Source organism: Dermacentor albipictus, chromosome 9, assembly GCF_038994185.2.
Source record: "Dermacentor albipictus isolate Rhodes 1998 colony chromosome 9, USDA_Dalb.pri_finalv2, whole genome shotgun sequence".
Lineage (NCBI taxonomy): Eukaryota > Metazoa > Arthropoda > Arachnida > Ixodida > Ixodidae > Dermacentor > Dermacentor albipictus.
This window is the reverse complement of record NC_091829.1, coordinates 28797242-28809983: the sequence shown is the minus strand read 5'-3', so window position 1 is coordinate 28809983 and position 12742 is coordinate 28797242. Positions and strand designations below refer to the sequence as shown.

Genomic DNA, 12742 nt, shown 5'->3' with positions numbered 1-12742 from the left:
GCCCATGTTTTCGAGCTCCTGGCGGACAACTGCCTGGATCAGGGAAACCGTGACTGCCGGTGCGTTGGTGGGGCTGGAGTCGAAGGCAGCCGGATAGGCGGCCTCAATCTCACGCCGAACGATCTTGGTAATATCGCCGGTGTTGTTGGTACGAGGAGCGTCGGCACAGGAAGAAGTCGCTGGGGTGTTGGGCAAACGGGCAAACTGCTGATCGATACGTCTGCTTTTAGCGAGTTCCAGGCGGCGGCACTCTTTGATAACAGCATCCACCGTCGCGACGTTGTTGAACACGAGCAAGTTGAAGGCGTCATCGGCAATGCCTTTGAGGATGTGGGATACCTTGTCTGACTCGGGCATGTGTGCATCAACTTTGCGGCACAGAGCCAGGACGTCCTGAATGTACGTGACATAGGGCTCTGTTGACGTCTGCACACGGCCGGAAAGCGCCTTCTGCGCGGCAAGGTTGTGACCGTAGGGGTTGCCGAACAAGTCTCGGAGCTTTTGCTTGAACGAATCCCAACTGGTGAGCTCCTCTTCGTGCGTCCGAAACCAAACTCGAGGTGTGCCACCGAGGTAAAAGACTACGTTGGCGAGCATGATAGTAGGGTCCCACCGGTTATTGCGGCTGACGTGTTCGTACAGGCTGATCCAGTCGTCGACGTCGTCCCCATCTTTGCCCGAGAATACGCCAGGATCACGAGGAGCAGGGAGAGAGATGTAGGTCGTCGAAGTGGCAGGAGGGGTCGGAGGCGGCTGAGTCGAATTGTCATCGCCGGGAGCCATGAAGCTAGGCTCGACGTACCGTCCACTGCGAAGCTCCGTGACGAGGTACAGGGAACGTCCACCTCCACCAGATATGTTACGTAAGAAGACGCAAATGAAAAGCTATATACAAGTATATTTACAACGTAATACGCCGCACTTGGCCAAGAGGCAACAGCCCGCGCTAGCCTCCAATCGTTGTCGTCGTCTTCGTACTGCTCGCCTCTTCGTCATCGGTAATACTATTCCGTAGCAATATTGTAGAAGGGTAATTTACTAACTGTATACAGAGGAGCTGTATGTGGCTAGGGTAGCATAGAATTTTTCACGGTCCGCGCACGGTAGCTATCATCATTACTTGCTCATACCCCGTAAGCACTCACACCCCCGTAAACTAGCAAAAAATGGAATGACCCATAGCCTCGTAAGGCCGAGGCTAGAATCACTCATCCATTTGAAGCAAACTATGCTTACATTCTTTCTAATCATGCATACAACATACAGAATAGCATGTCTAAAACTGTCATCCGTAAGCGATAGCTCATATACCCCCGTAAGCAAGCAAAAAAATGCAATGGCTCATAGCCCCGTAAGATTCATGGCTACTCACTTTACGTGGGTAGTTACGATGACACTAACCTTGTGGTCGCTGTCGGTGATTTCAATGTGGACATCTCGAGGCCGAAATGTGAGCGGTTTACGCGTTTCGTGTGGCAGACATGTCGCTTGCAATGCCACACCGATCCGGCGCAACCGGCCACCCAGCGGCGTACGCGTGCATCGATTTGACATTATCAAAGAATGCGTCTGCAGCTGCGAGTATGCCGGTCAGTGTATATCGACTATATCGACTACAAAGCCATCGTGAGCTTAGTTACTAAGAGACAATGAGTGATGTCGATAAAGTCTTTACCACAAGTTTTCTTACCACGATGTTTACAGCTCCGCCGGTCATTTACCTTCGCAGGGTGGAAATGCCTTGAATTTTTTTTTTGCTTTAGTGTCTTTTTAAGCTTCCGCGGCGATTGTTCTCCGTGCTACCTTCTTGGATGTTTGTGTACGTGTACTACACACATATATGGTGTCCCAGCTAGCGTTGACCAAGCGGTTCAAAGAAGAAAGAAATGATCTAAAAAACATGGTGCGAGATACCATTTTAAAATATACGGTGCTCCGTCGTCCAACCTCTGAAAAAACCTGCACCCTAGGACTTATGATCGTATCGGTCACCGTGTCTATTTATTTTTTTTTCGTTCCACAGCTTGGCCAACGTTATCCTTGACACTTGGTTGATCTAGTGGAAGTGGCGGAGAAGAGAACGTCGGCTGCATTGACGATTAGTTCATTTCGGAGAACACGAAAATCTATGGGTGGAACAGGCATACGACCATCAAACATACATTGTCTTATCGAAACCACGTCGGTTATTTCAGCGTTGCGCGGTCAGTAAGCGGACGTTCCACTAATGCAAAAACAGAACATCCTTCCCCTGTGGCATACGTTCAGGACACTACGCGTGCTATCATATCTTTGCTCCCAACCATATCGCGATATTCGATATCGCGATATCGACACAGCGTGTGTCGAGTTTAAGTGGAAACTGGGCTCTTGCATTTTTAAGAAGTAATTGGTACTCCTGCTCCAGGTAACTAAAAAAGGACCGGATAAGGCAATCTTCTTTTGTCTTTTTCTTGCTTTTCCACCTCCATCATTGGCTGGCAGGACTTCACGCTACCGGACGTGATGGTATTGGTGGCCTTGGCGGTGCTGTGATAAGTCTGGGGACGCATGATCGAATCCAGGCTGCGGCGGCCGCATTTCCATGGGGTGAAATGCGAAAACGCCCATGTACCGTTCAGTGGGTGCACGGTAAAGAAACCGATGTGGTCAAGCTTAATACGCAGTTACCCACTCCATCGTGCTTCGTAATCAGTTTTGGCACGTAAAACCCCAGGATTTGGTTTAATTCTTGGGATCTTGTAGCTGAGTTGTGTTCTGTATCGGCCTCTCTTTGTGATTGGTGAGAAGGAAACAGCAGAATCGGAGGAAAACGATCCTTACGTGATAGGGGTTCTGTTTGACCTAATCCTACGTATGACTTTCCATATATCAGCTGGATGACACAGACTACTTCACATTCCTTTATGACGCCGCGCTGTCATAATTGCGTATCCGCGCATGCAATGGCAAATAGAACATCAAAGACGTCCAGTAGCCCCCATATGCTGCAGTTTTGTAAACCATACATTCTAATTAATTATTGCAAGTCAATGTTTGAGATTGTGCATGCATATTTGCTATATGGGTATGGGCACGGTCGATAACGGCATGAGCTTGAAAGAAAAGAAGTAGCACAGAAAAAAAAAGGCTTACGAACTAAATGATTTTCAGCTGTCCTAGCTTTACTCTTTGCCGAACACGGGCAAGCTTTTACCTAGGGAAACGATGAAACAGGGTGTGCTCTTCTTTGTTACTTATTAGCTGCCAAACATGGGATGTTAGGCCACTGAAAGGGTGGGCTGACTTAATATTCTAGCCATGGGAAACAAGAAGAGAAACAATTAAACAAGTAGCAACGTGCTACCGAAACAAATCTGCAGATCGTGGGGTTCTTATTTGCATGGGCCCGTCGCGATGAATCGCATTTGCAAATCAAAGAGCCCGCCCTCGACCCGAGCTGAGCTGCTGCTGGCGTAAGCACTCGCTGCATTCTAGCAGCAGACGACAGAATATAAGCTGCTGCGCCTAGATTGCCCGCTTGTCTGTCGATGGAGCTAGAAAAATGACATGGCTGCTCGCCGAGAGGACCTCGGAAAAAATGGCCGGACGAGAGACATGAATACGGTTGTTACGGTAAAGAAGTCGCGTCACTACCTGAACAGGCTGCGATATATGCATTTCTCCTTTTGTTTTCGCTGCAAATATAAAAGGCCAATATTGTTCGTCTGCAACGGTTCTCAAGTGCGTACCTGCCTTTTGCTTTTTTTTTTACCGTGTGCAGCATCTGGGATAGGTCTACTTCTCTTTAATGTGTCGTCTGCTCCGAGTGCACTCTTTATTTTCGTCTGCTGAATGTTTAGTTTTCGTCAATTGCATCGTTCGTAGCTCTCAATCTCCCTAATGTATGGTATGTTCCGGAACACGTACAAAAAACTACGGAATTAACTGCTCTTGTTGGCAAGCCGGCCGCCTCTTTATGCAATACACCTTTTTAAATTTCACACCGTTTTCCTTTTTCTTGTGCAATTCTCGTGCGTTGTTAGTATCTTTCACTCGGAGGCATGTTCTTCGTTATGATTTCCCATTAGGCTTAACTGCCATTGACGCAGTGAAAACTGTCACATAAGTGGCCATTCTTGAGGTGTGCCTTCTTTGCTCAATTCTTGCTCTGAAATCCTGTGTGTGTGTGTGTGTGTGTGTGTGTGTGTGTGTGTGTGTGTGTGTGTGTGTGTGTGTGTGTGTGTGTGTGTGTGTGTGTGTGTGTGTGTGTGTGTGTGTGTGTGTGTGTGTGTGTGTGTGTGTGTGTGTGTGAAAGAGATTGAATGCATCCCCGACAACATTGTTACCCTACAGAGTTGTACTTTAACATTTATTGCTGACACAAGTCCGAACTCTACCGCCATGAACGAACTGCGTGACGACTGTATACATTATAGGCATTAAGTCGAAACCTTGGTTAATTTATTCACGATCATTAGGCAACACTGGCCTGGACTCACGCTTGTGATAACATTTATGCAATGTGTCCTTCACCTCGTTCCTCCTATCATCATCCCCCATTGTGACCCTTTTTCTTCCCCTTCCCTTACGTAGAGTAGCAGGCCAGATGCTCCATTTCCCGGCCGACCTCTCTATATTTTCCTATCTTTAAACTACTACTTCTTCCTTTCTATAACAACCGCATCATCCATCTGTATGGAAATATCTGCAGCCGCAAATACTCGGAGCTGCTTTATCGAATGCAAACTGGTCAGTGAATCCTCTAAACGCGATGCAAGACCAAGACATTTTTTTGTTGGAAAACATTGAGGTGTTTTAATAAGCATCAACTGTTTTCCTTTCGCAGTTGATATGGCAAACATTGATTACTTGCGGTGCAGTAAGTGTTTGCTGCGACATGCTGTGTGCTTTCTTAGAATATATTTTAAGAGTGTGTGAGCGCGGCCTGAATTTTATTTAAATTTTCTTTTTATTGTTTGCTTAAGGCGGCTCGACTAAATACTTTTCGACTAAGCCAGATATGAGTAACTGGCATCGCGCTTGGTGACAAACTCTTTCACACACGCACAAATAATTAAGAAACGCATGCATACTTTATCGAGTAAATGTTTAGCTAGAGTTCATTCAACTTTCACTCAAATATTGCTGCATTAACGTTGAAAGAATCGAGTGATCATTGCCCTTTTCAACCGTAATGTCCAGCGATAATTGCCTTATCGAATGGGTTGATAATGATGGTTAGCATTATTATTAAGTTAGACTTGTGAGACTATGCACTGTTGTCACGTGGTAGTGACGGTAAAGGAAGCAGAAAAAGTAAATGGCGAAACTAGGGTTTTATTGGGCGAACCTGTGCCCTCAAAAACTGGCTGCACTCAAAAAGCGGCGACAGCGGCGGACACAGTCAGCGATCGTCAAAAATCTGGTCAACGGGTCAAGTGCGTCGGCTTTTATGCGTGAGCCATCGAACGTCCCAGTGTAATCGCTGGTTCCCGCGTGTCTTCCAGAGAGTTCTACATCATTCGCGTAGCGCATACGTGCAATCAGATTACACAAGGTTCGGCGACAACAGACAGCGGATAGAACCGTCCATAACATTCCAGAAATTTCCGGCACGTGTAGGCGCGTCCTGCGCTGAGCGATAACATTTGTTAGACGCTGAAACGCGGTCACTCGATAAAGAAGTACTCGCGTCACTAAGCATTCTTCGCAATGCTCGCGACACTTGCTGACATCGTGCTGCGAGCGACATCGGTAATCGTTTCTCCACGTTGCCTGTAATATACCTAACTAGTTCAGCGAATCGTATTGATTGGCGAGCAAAGCCGTTGTTACATAACGCGCAACGACCGTACCGATAAACCATCCAGATTCGCTCATTAGGGGAACTTGCAGAAACCTATCCGGCTGTTCACAGATGCAGCAGCGAAACTTCGCGCTTGCATATGATGCCGCACAGTCCTTGTGAAACGCACGTTTCCAGCACACACGTACATATCGCATTGACTTCTCTCTTCGTTTCCGGTGCTGGCTGGCTGTGCTCTTCTTTCGCTGACTCTCGACGCTAATTAATGCGTTAGCATTGAATCAATGTAACGACAGAACGTATTGTCGCGGTGGAAACGAGTCATGTGTGAGGCTTTTATTGCAGCGGGACTCCTCTTTCGCGCTTTCTTGTAAGAACACTCAGCGCCACCTAGCGACACTGCAGAGAACCCTGCGCGTGAGCTCCGAAATCCAAGGCGCCCCGCCCCGGTGCGTGGCGATCGGGGGCTGAGAAACACGTCGCGCGGCAAACCGGGCTTCTCTCTCGCGCTGCTTTCTGGGAACGTTCCGCCATCTGGTGCCACTGCCGAGAAGTCCGCGTTGCGGTCCCCGAGACGACAGGCGCTTGGCGCACCGGTGCCTTGGAACGCTGAGAGTTGTGCGCTCGCTCTCCGCCGCGCACTCATTGGCACAAGCTCGGTGACACAAGTTGACGAGAGATTCACCGAAACGAGGTACACATCCGCCGCGGCTGCTCAGTGGCTATGGTGTTAGGCTGCTGAGCACGAGGTCGCGGGATCGAATCCCGACCACGGCGGCCGCATTTCGATGGGGCGAAAACACCCGTGGTACTTAGATTTAGGTGCACCTTAAAATACCCGAGATGGTCGAAATTTCCGGAGTCCTCCACTACGGCGTGCCTCATAATCACAAAGTGGCTTTGGCACGTAAAACCCGTAATTTTAAGAGGCGTACACGCCTAGCGCATTCGTGGGGCAGCTCGCTAGAGTGTTCCCATGGAAGGCGTCCGTTGAAAAGCGGCAAGTGTACCCCCAGTGCATTTGTGGCGCAGCCTGCGTCAGGTTGCTGTCTTTGAGGAACCGTTTTCCGTTCTGCATCGGATGAATTTAAGGGATCTTTTTTTTTTTAGTCAATGTAGAGCGGGACATTCTCAGAAGCACGTGCCTAGTGACCCAAGTTGATTTCAAAAGCCGTTTATTCAAGAGCGGCACGCACCTCTGCTGGCACGTGCCCAGTACTCCAAGTCGGCGTCATAGTTTCTTCGGACAGCGACATCTACCCAGCCTTTCGTCTACAATCACCCACGTCGGCGTATTAGAGGTTAGTTGAAGGGCGTTCCGTGTATGTGCACATTGCTCCAAGTGCCGGCTTCAAACCCTCTTACCTCAGCACAGCAGGCCGATGCGTCACCCATTCGACTACTGGTATCGCAGTGGCCCTTGGTTGGCGCGAAAACACTTAGATACTAACACAGACACAAACATAGATAGAGAGATAACCCAGGGAGAGTGTGTGAACTTCCCTAACAATGAGAGAAACTCATAATTCCGGACGTTGCCATTGCCCTGCTTCCCCCACTTTTTTTTCGCGCCTTTGCTTTCTTTCTTCGCTATTGTTCGTTTCCCTTACCCCTTTGCGAATGTAGGGTAGCAAAGAACAAACATATCTTCCTGCTAATCGCCTTGTCTTTCTCGTGTAATTTGTCTCTCTCTTTCGGCGATTGCATACCTTACCTCTCTATTTCGGCGAAGAAAGCTTTAAACGTTACGACCTTTAGGAGCACGGCATTCCTCTTCCGTTTTCAACGGACTGACGAGAGTGCATGCGTCTTCCTGAATCTACACTTTCGAAATCCGCGACTTTCGACGCAGTCCGGCCAAGCCGTGGTCCGACTACCCACGCTTGCTTATCGTTTATTCTATCACTCTTGCTTCTCCCGGCAGTCTCCCTTGAATGTTAAACGCGTTTGATGGTGACTCGCGATTTGCTGCCCTAATTGACGACTCTCGTGAGCCGCCACTTCTGTATTCTAACCGTATTCTCTTCGGAGATGGCCGCGGCTAACGCTTTCTTCAATATTCCCCGTGTCTACGTCATCTGTTCTTTGTTCTTTCTCCTGCTTTCGAACACTGTCTTCTACCTTTTCTCATTACACTTAACGCGCGCAGTCTGTTCCCCCTTTCTTTTTTTTCACTCACGGCAGCACTCAAATTCCTTTCGCACCGCCCTACCCCCCCTCCTTCCTCCTCTTCCCCTCCTTACCGCTTGTTTCTCCACTGATCCGAGAAGTTCCTCTATCCTTGTTCGCGTAGCCGTCGTTGCTTATTCACAAAGGCGAAGGGCTTTAGACTTCATCTTGTAGTACAGCGCGGGAAAGAAAGATAAAATCAGGCGAAAAGGGAGGAACTGCCTGAGAAAGAGTGTAGGGCGGCCCAGATGCCCATAAAACTGCGCAGTAACGCAACAAAAACTAGAAAGAGCGTCACAACGAAGTTAGGAGGGAAATAAAAAAAAATGAAGATAATCAAGTTGGAGAAATAATGAAGCGACGATAGTGTTGCGGGAAATAATTAAAGAGGAATTGAGGAAACAGCGAACGAAGAAAAGGAACTAAAGGAAGTGAAAGGGAGAAAGAAGGGTGGCGGGAACAGATGAGTAGGGAAATGAGCGAAAGCAGCAGAAGGAAAAGACGAAGAATCTACGGCAAAAAAAAAGAGAACGGCTTACAGAAGGAAAGCAGCGATAGAAGGATGCGAAGAACAGCATAAAGGCGTGAGCGCAACTGGCTAAATCCCGCGGAACTTGATGCAACCCCTGGAGCCACATTGTAATCCGCGGCGAGCGAAGCTGGCCGAGAGGGAGAGGCAATATAGATTGGAGGGAAGGAGCGTTCCACCGAGGTAGAACGACCCTGAAGATAGGATGGAAAGAAAGAAAGAAAGAAAGAAAGAAAGAAAGAAAGAAAGAAAGAAAGAAAGAAAGAAAGAAAGAATCAAGCAAGGAATCGAAACGCGCCCACGGGCCCGAATGGGCGCGTCAGAGGCGCGGCGGCGGCGAAGTATGTGAAAGATTCAAAGGACGTTAACAGAAAAGAGGGCGAGAGGGAGCGGGAGGCTGGGGGAGGGGGGGGCGCAACGCGCTATGCGGGGAAGCTGGCTAGCCGGCGAGCGAAGCGAGGCGTAACTAAGCGTGCGGTGGGGGGCTTCGGCGCGCGTATTCCGGGCCATGCGGGCGAAGCACCGGCAGGGCTTTTCTCGTGGTGGTTTTCCCGGTAGTACGGGGGGATTGAATTATTACGCCGGGCCACTGTGGCGAAGCGCGGGGCAGAGGATGGAAGCGGGGGGAGAGGGTGCTTGAAGAAAGGCCTTTCAGCGGCTTTTGGCCGGACCAGATAAGTGAGTTTAGAAAATGCGCAATGCTTCTTTTTCTTATATTTTCTTTTTCTCCCTCGCGTGCAGCGTCGTATAACCGAGTATCTGCGCAGCATTACCCTAGTTCAGTGGTTCTATGGGTGCTATGACTTGCCTGTCACGTATGTCTTCCTGCGTGCGTGCTGTGGTTTGTGTGTGTGTGTGTGTGTGTGTGTGTGTGTGTGTGTGTGTGTGTGTGTGTGTGTGTGTGTGTGTGTGTGTGTGTGTGTGTGTGTGTGTGTGTGTGTGTGTGTGTGTGTGTTCCTCCCGTTATTTTATTTTGTTCTGACAGAGACCCCTCTGCACTTTTTTCTCGTCTAGGTGAGCGAGAACCTCTGCTCGGTCACCTGATGAACCAGTGATGGCTTGTCGACCTTGTTATAATCGTTATCTTGTTCCCCTCTGCTCTGTCATGTGGTTGTCGAGGCTCACTGGAATCTCGCAACCTCAAGCTTCCCTTGAGAGCACGAGTTCGAGTGTACGAAACCAGCGCACACACGGCGATGAGGGCGGAATGAAAAAAAAAAAACGCCAGTCCACTCAGACTTCTGTAATCCCGGACGGTCAAACTTCGAATGAAGTCCCGCACTATGGTGTCCTTGACAATTATGCTGCGCCTTAGAGCGGCTGAGAAATTGCGCTCGACAGCAACAACCGAATCTAGTCAGACCGGCAGAGCATTCGCTGAAGTCAAACGAAAGTTGTTTGGCTGCACTATGTGTCATTGAAGAACCAATTTGAGGCCTTAATTCACATTCAATATCGCGCCGAAACAGGTGTTTCGATTGCGTCGGTCTGACGTCAGCAATCCCAAGTTAGTACCCCGTTTTATGTTTGTTTCGTACGAAAAATAAAAATAAAACACCGGAGCCTTCCGGCGTTGTTCTTCACTTACATTAGAATGCAATGTATTCATTTTCGGCTGACAAACTATCACCAGCGCCGAATAAACGTCAAAATGTGGGACGCCGAATGGAGTTAGTCTGGAGCATCGAGATGGCGTTGAAATGTTTTTCTATATTCATTTTTTCTTACTGTTTAGCGCTTTTTCTTTCTGGCTAAGGATGTTTCTGTTGACAGAAGAGTTAGCCTATGTAGTATTTCTACATTGTAATATAGCAAATAACTTACCTATTCTCTATAGCATCGCTTTAAAACTCTGATGCGCTAACACTGTTCCACGTCAAAGAAAATTCGAGCAATTTCACTGTTCATATTTCTGCCATAAATAGAAGATTTGTACAAAAAAGAATCTAAATTATATTTGAGTTATAATGTAATTAGTACAGCAATTAATTACCTAGTAACTGATTTGCTGAAGCATCTTCAATTGGAAACGTTCAACCGTATCAGAAACGATACTATAGGCTATGCGTCAAGCTTCCCGTGCTCAAATATGAATTTTGAGCTAGTAAACGAAGAAAAATGCATTATAGATTATATCAAACAGGAAGAAAAAAAAGCGACAACTGTTGTTTTTTCTCTATTCTTTTTTCTTTTGCCCGTTTGCCTGAACTTGTACGCTCTTCTTTTGTCGCAGCTGGACACTCCTGCTAAGTGCGTCATCGTTCCCCTCATCGAGGCAACTGGAACACCGCCGCTACAGAGTGCGAATGGTCGTGCCCGTCACCTGTAGTTGTCGCGGATGTTGACACTGCACGCGTCTGTTTGTGCTCGTGTTCGCGATGTGCGTTTTCTTCGGTGCGTACACCTTCGTCGTGGCGACCCCAGCGAGAACCCACGTCTCCTGTCAGCCGAGCTGCAAGGAAGGCAAGTCTCTCGATTTTGAAGCATGGTTTGGGTGCGAGCTAGTTGGTATTCCATTGCAAACATCACTTACAGAGCGCGTACATCGGCGGATGGACCGAAAGAGCGACGAAGGCAAGTGCTGTCTATATCCGTGGACGTAGCCTTAAATTGAACGTCAGAATGTAGAGAAGGGTTGTTTATAATGTCCGACGATCCTTTAACCAGAGACGGATCATTAATAGCGCTTGTCGTCGTTCTTTCGGTCCCTCTATCTATGTACGCGCGGTAAGGGATGTTTGAAGTCTCTCAATCCATATTGGCCGATAACTTCAGATTACCCCTCGCTAGGCTAGTTGGTTCGTATCCGTAGAAAGCGTTAACCAGCACAAGACGAAGACAACATATAGGCGAAAACAAAGTTGGGTGAAGACGAAGGGTGCTCCTGTTGCCTGTGTGTTTCGGAGTTCGTCTTCATAAGAGGGCGTGTGTGAAAACAGCAACTGTGTTTCTCCATTCACCTATGTATTCCGTTTCATATACATAACAGGCAACGCTACGAATGCTAGGGAAACTTCTCTTGCACTTTTCCACATTCGCGACGAAAAAAGATGTAGTGTGTCGTGCATGAACGAGATGTGTGAGGCACGTATCGTGTAATTAGATCTTAACGTAAGTCTCGTAGCTTTACATCGCATAAATATGATGCATTTATTACACGAAGGGCGTCGAATACCTAAGCATATTTTTCACCGTGCGAGCGGAGTAACATGTTTGCACGACGAATGGCCACAGTGCGACATTCGCGCTCGTGACCGAAACGTAGTACGTAGCCTACCATGAGTATGCAAATACGCGTAAGTAGTGCGTGGTTTGATCCAAACTTTCCTCCGCAAGTTGTAGTTGTATTACAAGGCTGAGTTATTTCGTAGAAACATTTGAAGATTAAGAAGAATGGCACTGCGAACCACGCGGAATAAGACTTCTATGGCCGCACTACATGGATAGCCTTTGCAGCCTTGGTTGCTTCGTATGAAGCGGATAATGCCGTGTGTTCCAGGTAACGTTAACCAAACTGCTCAAAGAAAAAAAAATATTTAGAAACACACCGTGGAAGATACAATTTAAGACAAATGCAGGAAAAGCACAAAAACAACATTCTCAATGGGGGTTCGGAAAGTTCGGTGATGGGAATTCGTGGCACTTTTTTCTTCTTATTTTTGTAAGAAAGGGTTCACATTAGGCGAGATAGTAGCAAGAGCTTGGTGGCGCAACCCACAGCCCCGCTCCAAAGCGGTCGCTCATAGCGTACATCCATCCATCCGCGGCAGCGGCGGCGCCGGCCATGCGGGGGAAAGAAAGAAGAAGAACCAGAAAGCTCGCCTTCGCGCATCGCGTTCGCCGAAAGCGCTTCCCGGACAAGGTCGCTGTTGCGTAAGCTGCAGTTGCTTGTGTGGCCTACCTTTATAGAGAGAATGGAAAAAGAAAAGCAGGGAGCTAAACCAGAGATTATGCCCAGTTGGCTACCCTGTACTGGGGGAGGGGAAAAGGGAGGCGATACGTGAGAGTGAAAAGCACAACCCGTCGCCGTTCTGCCAGTCGGTGCGGTGATTTCGGCGAGCTCTGTCGCGCGCGCTGATGGGCGAAGCTTCGACTTCTGAGTCAGTAGCTGCGCCCGGCTCCTTTTGGACGTCCATGCAATTACGCCAACGAGGCCGAGGCGTCATCGGAGATTCGTGGCAATGCTTTCGAATCGATCCACGTTTGGATACCTAAGTGCCATTCAGTCATTTAAAGCAGTGGCGACAAGAGTTTCA

General features: G+C 48.2%; 1 protein-coding gene across 2 annotated transcripts in view; it reads left to right on the top strand.

Annotated features, from left to right (window-relative positions):
• The window catches only part of LOC135917978 (tyrosine-protein phosphatase Lar-like), a 691474-nt gene that overhangs the window by 416370 nt on the left and 262362 nt on the right, over window positions 1–12742 (top strand). For both annotated transcript variants that reach the window (XM_065451631.1, XM_065451629.1), the window contains exon 5: window positions 10720–10949. The gene's annotated coding sequence lies outside the window, so the exon portion shown is untranslated. The remainder of the gene's footprint in view (window positions 1–10719; window positions 10950–12742) is intronic.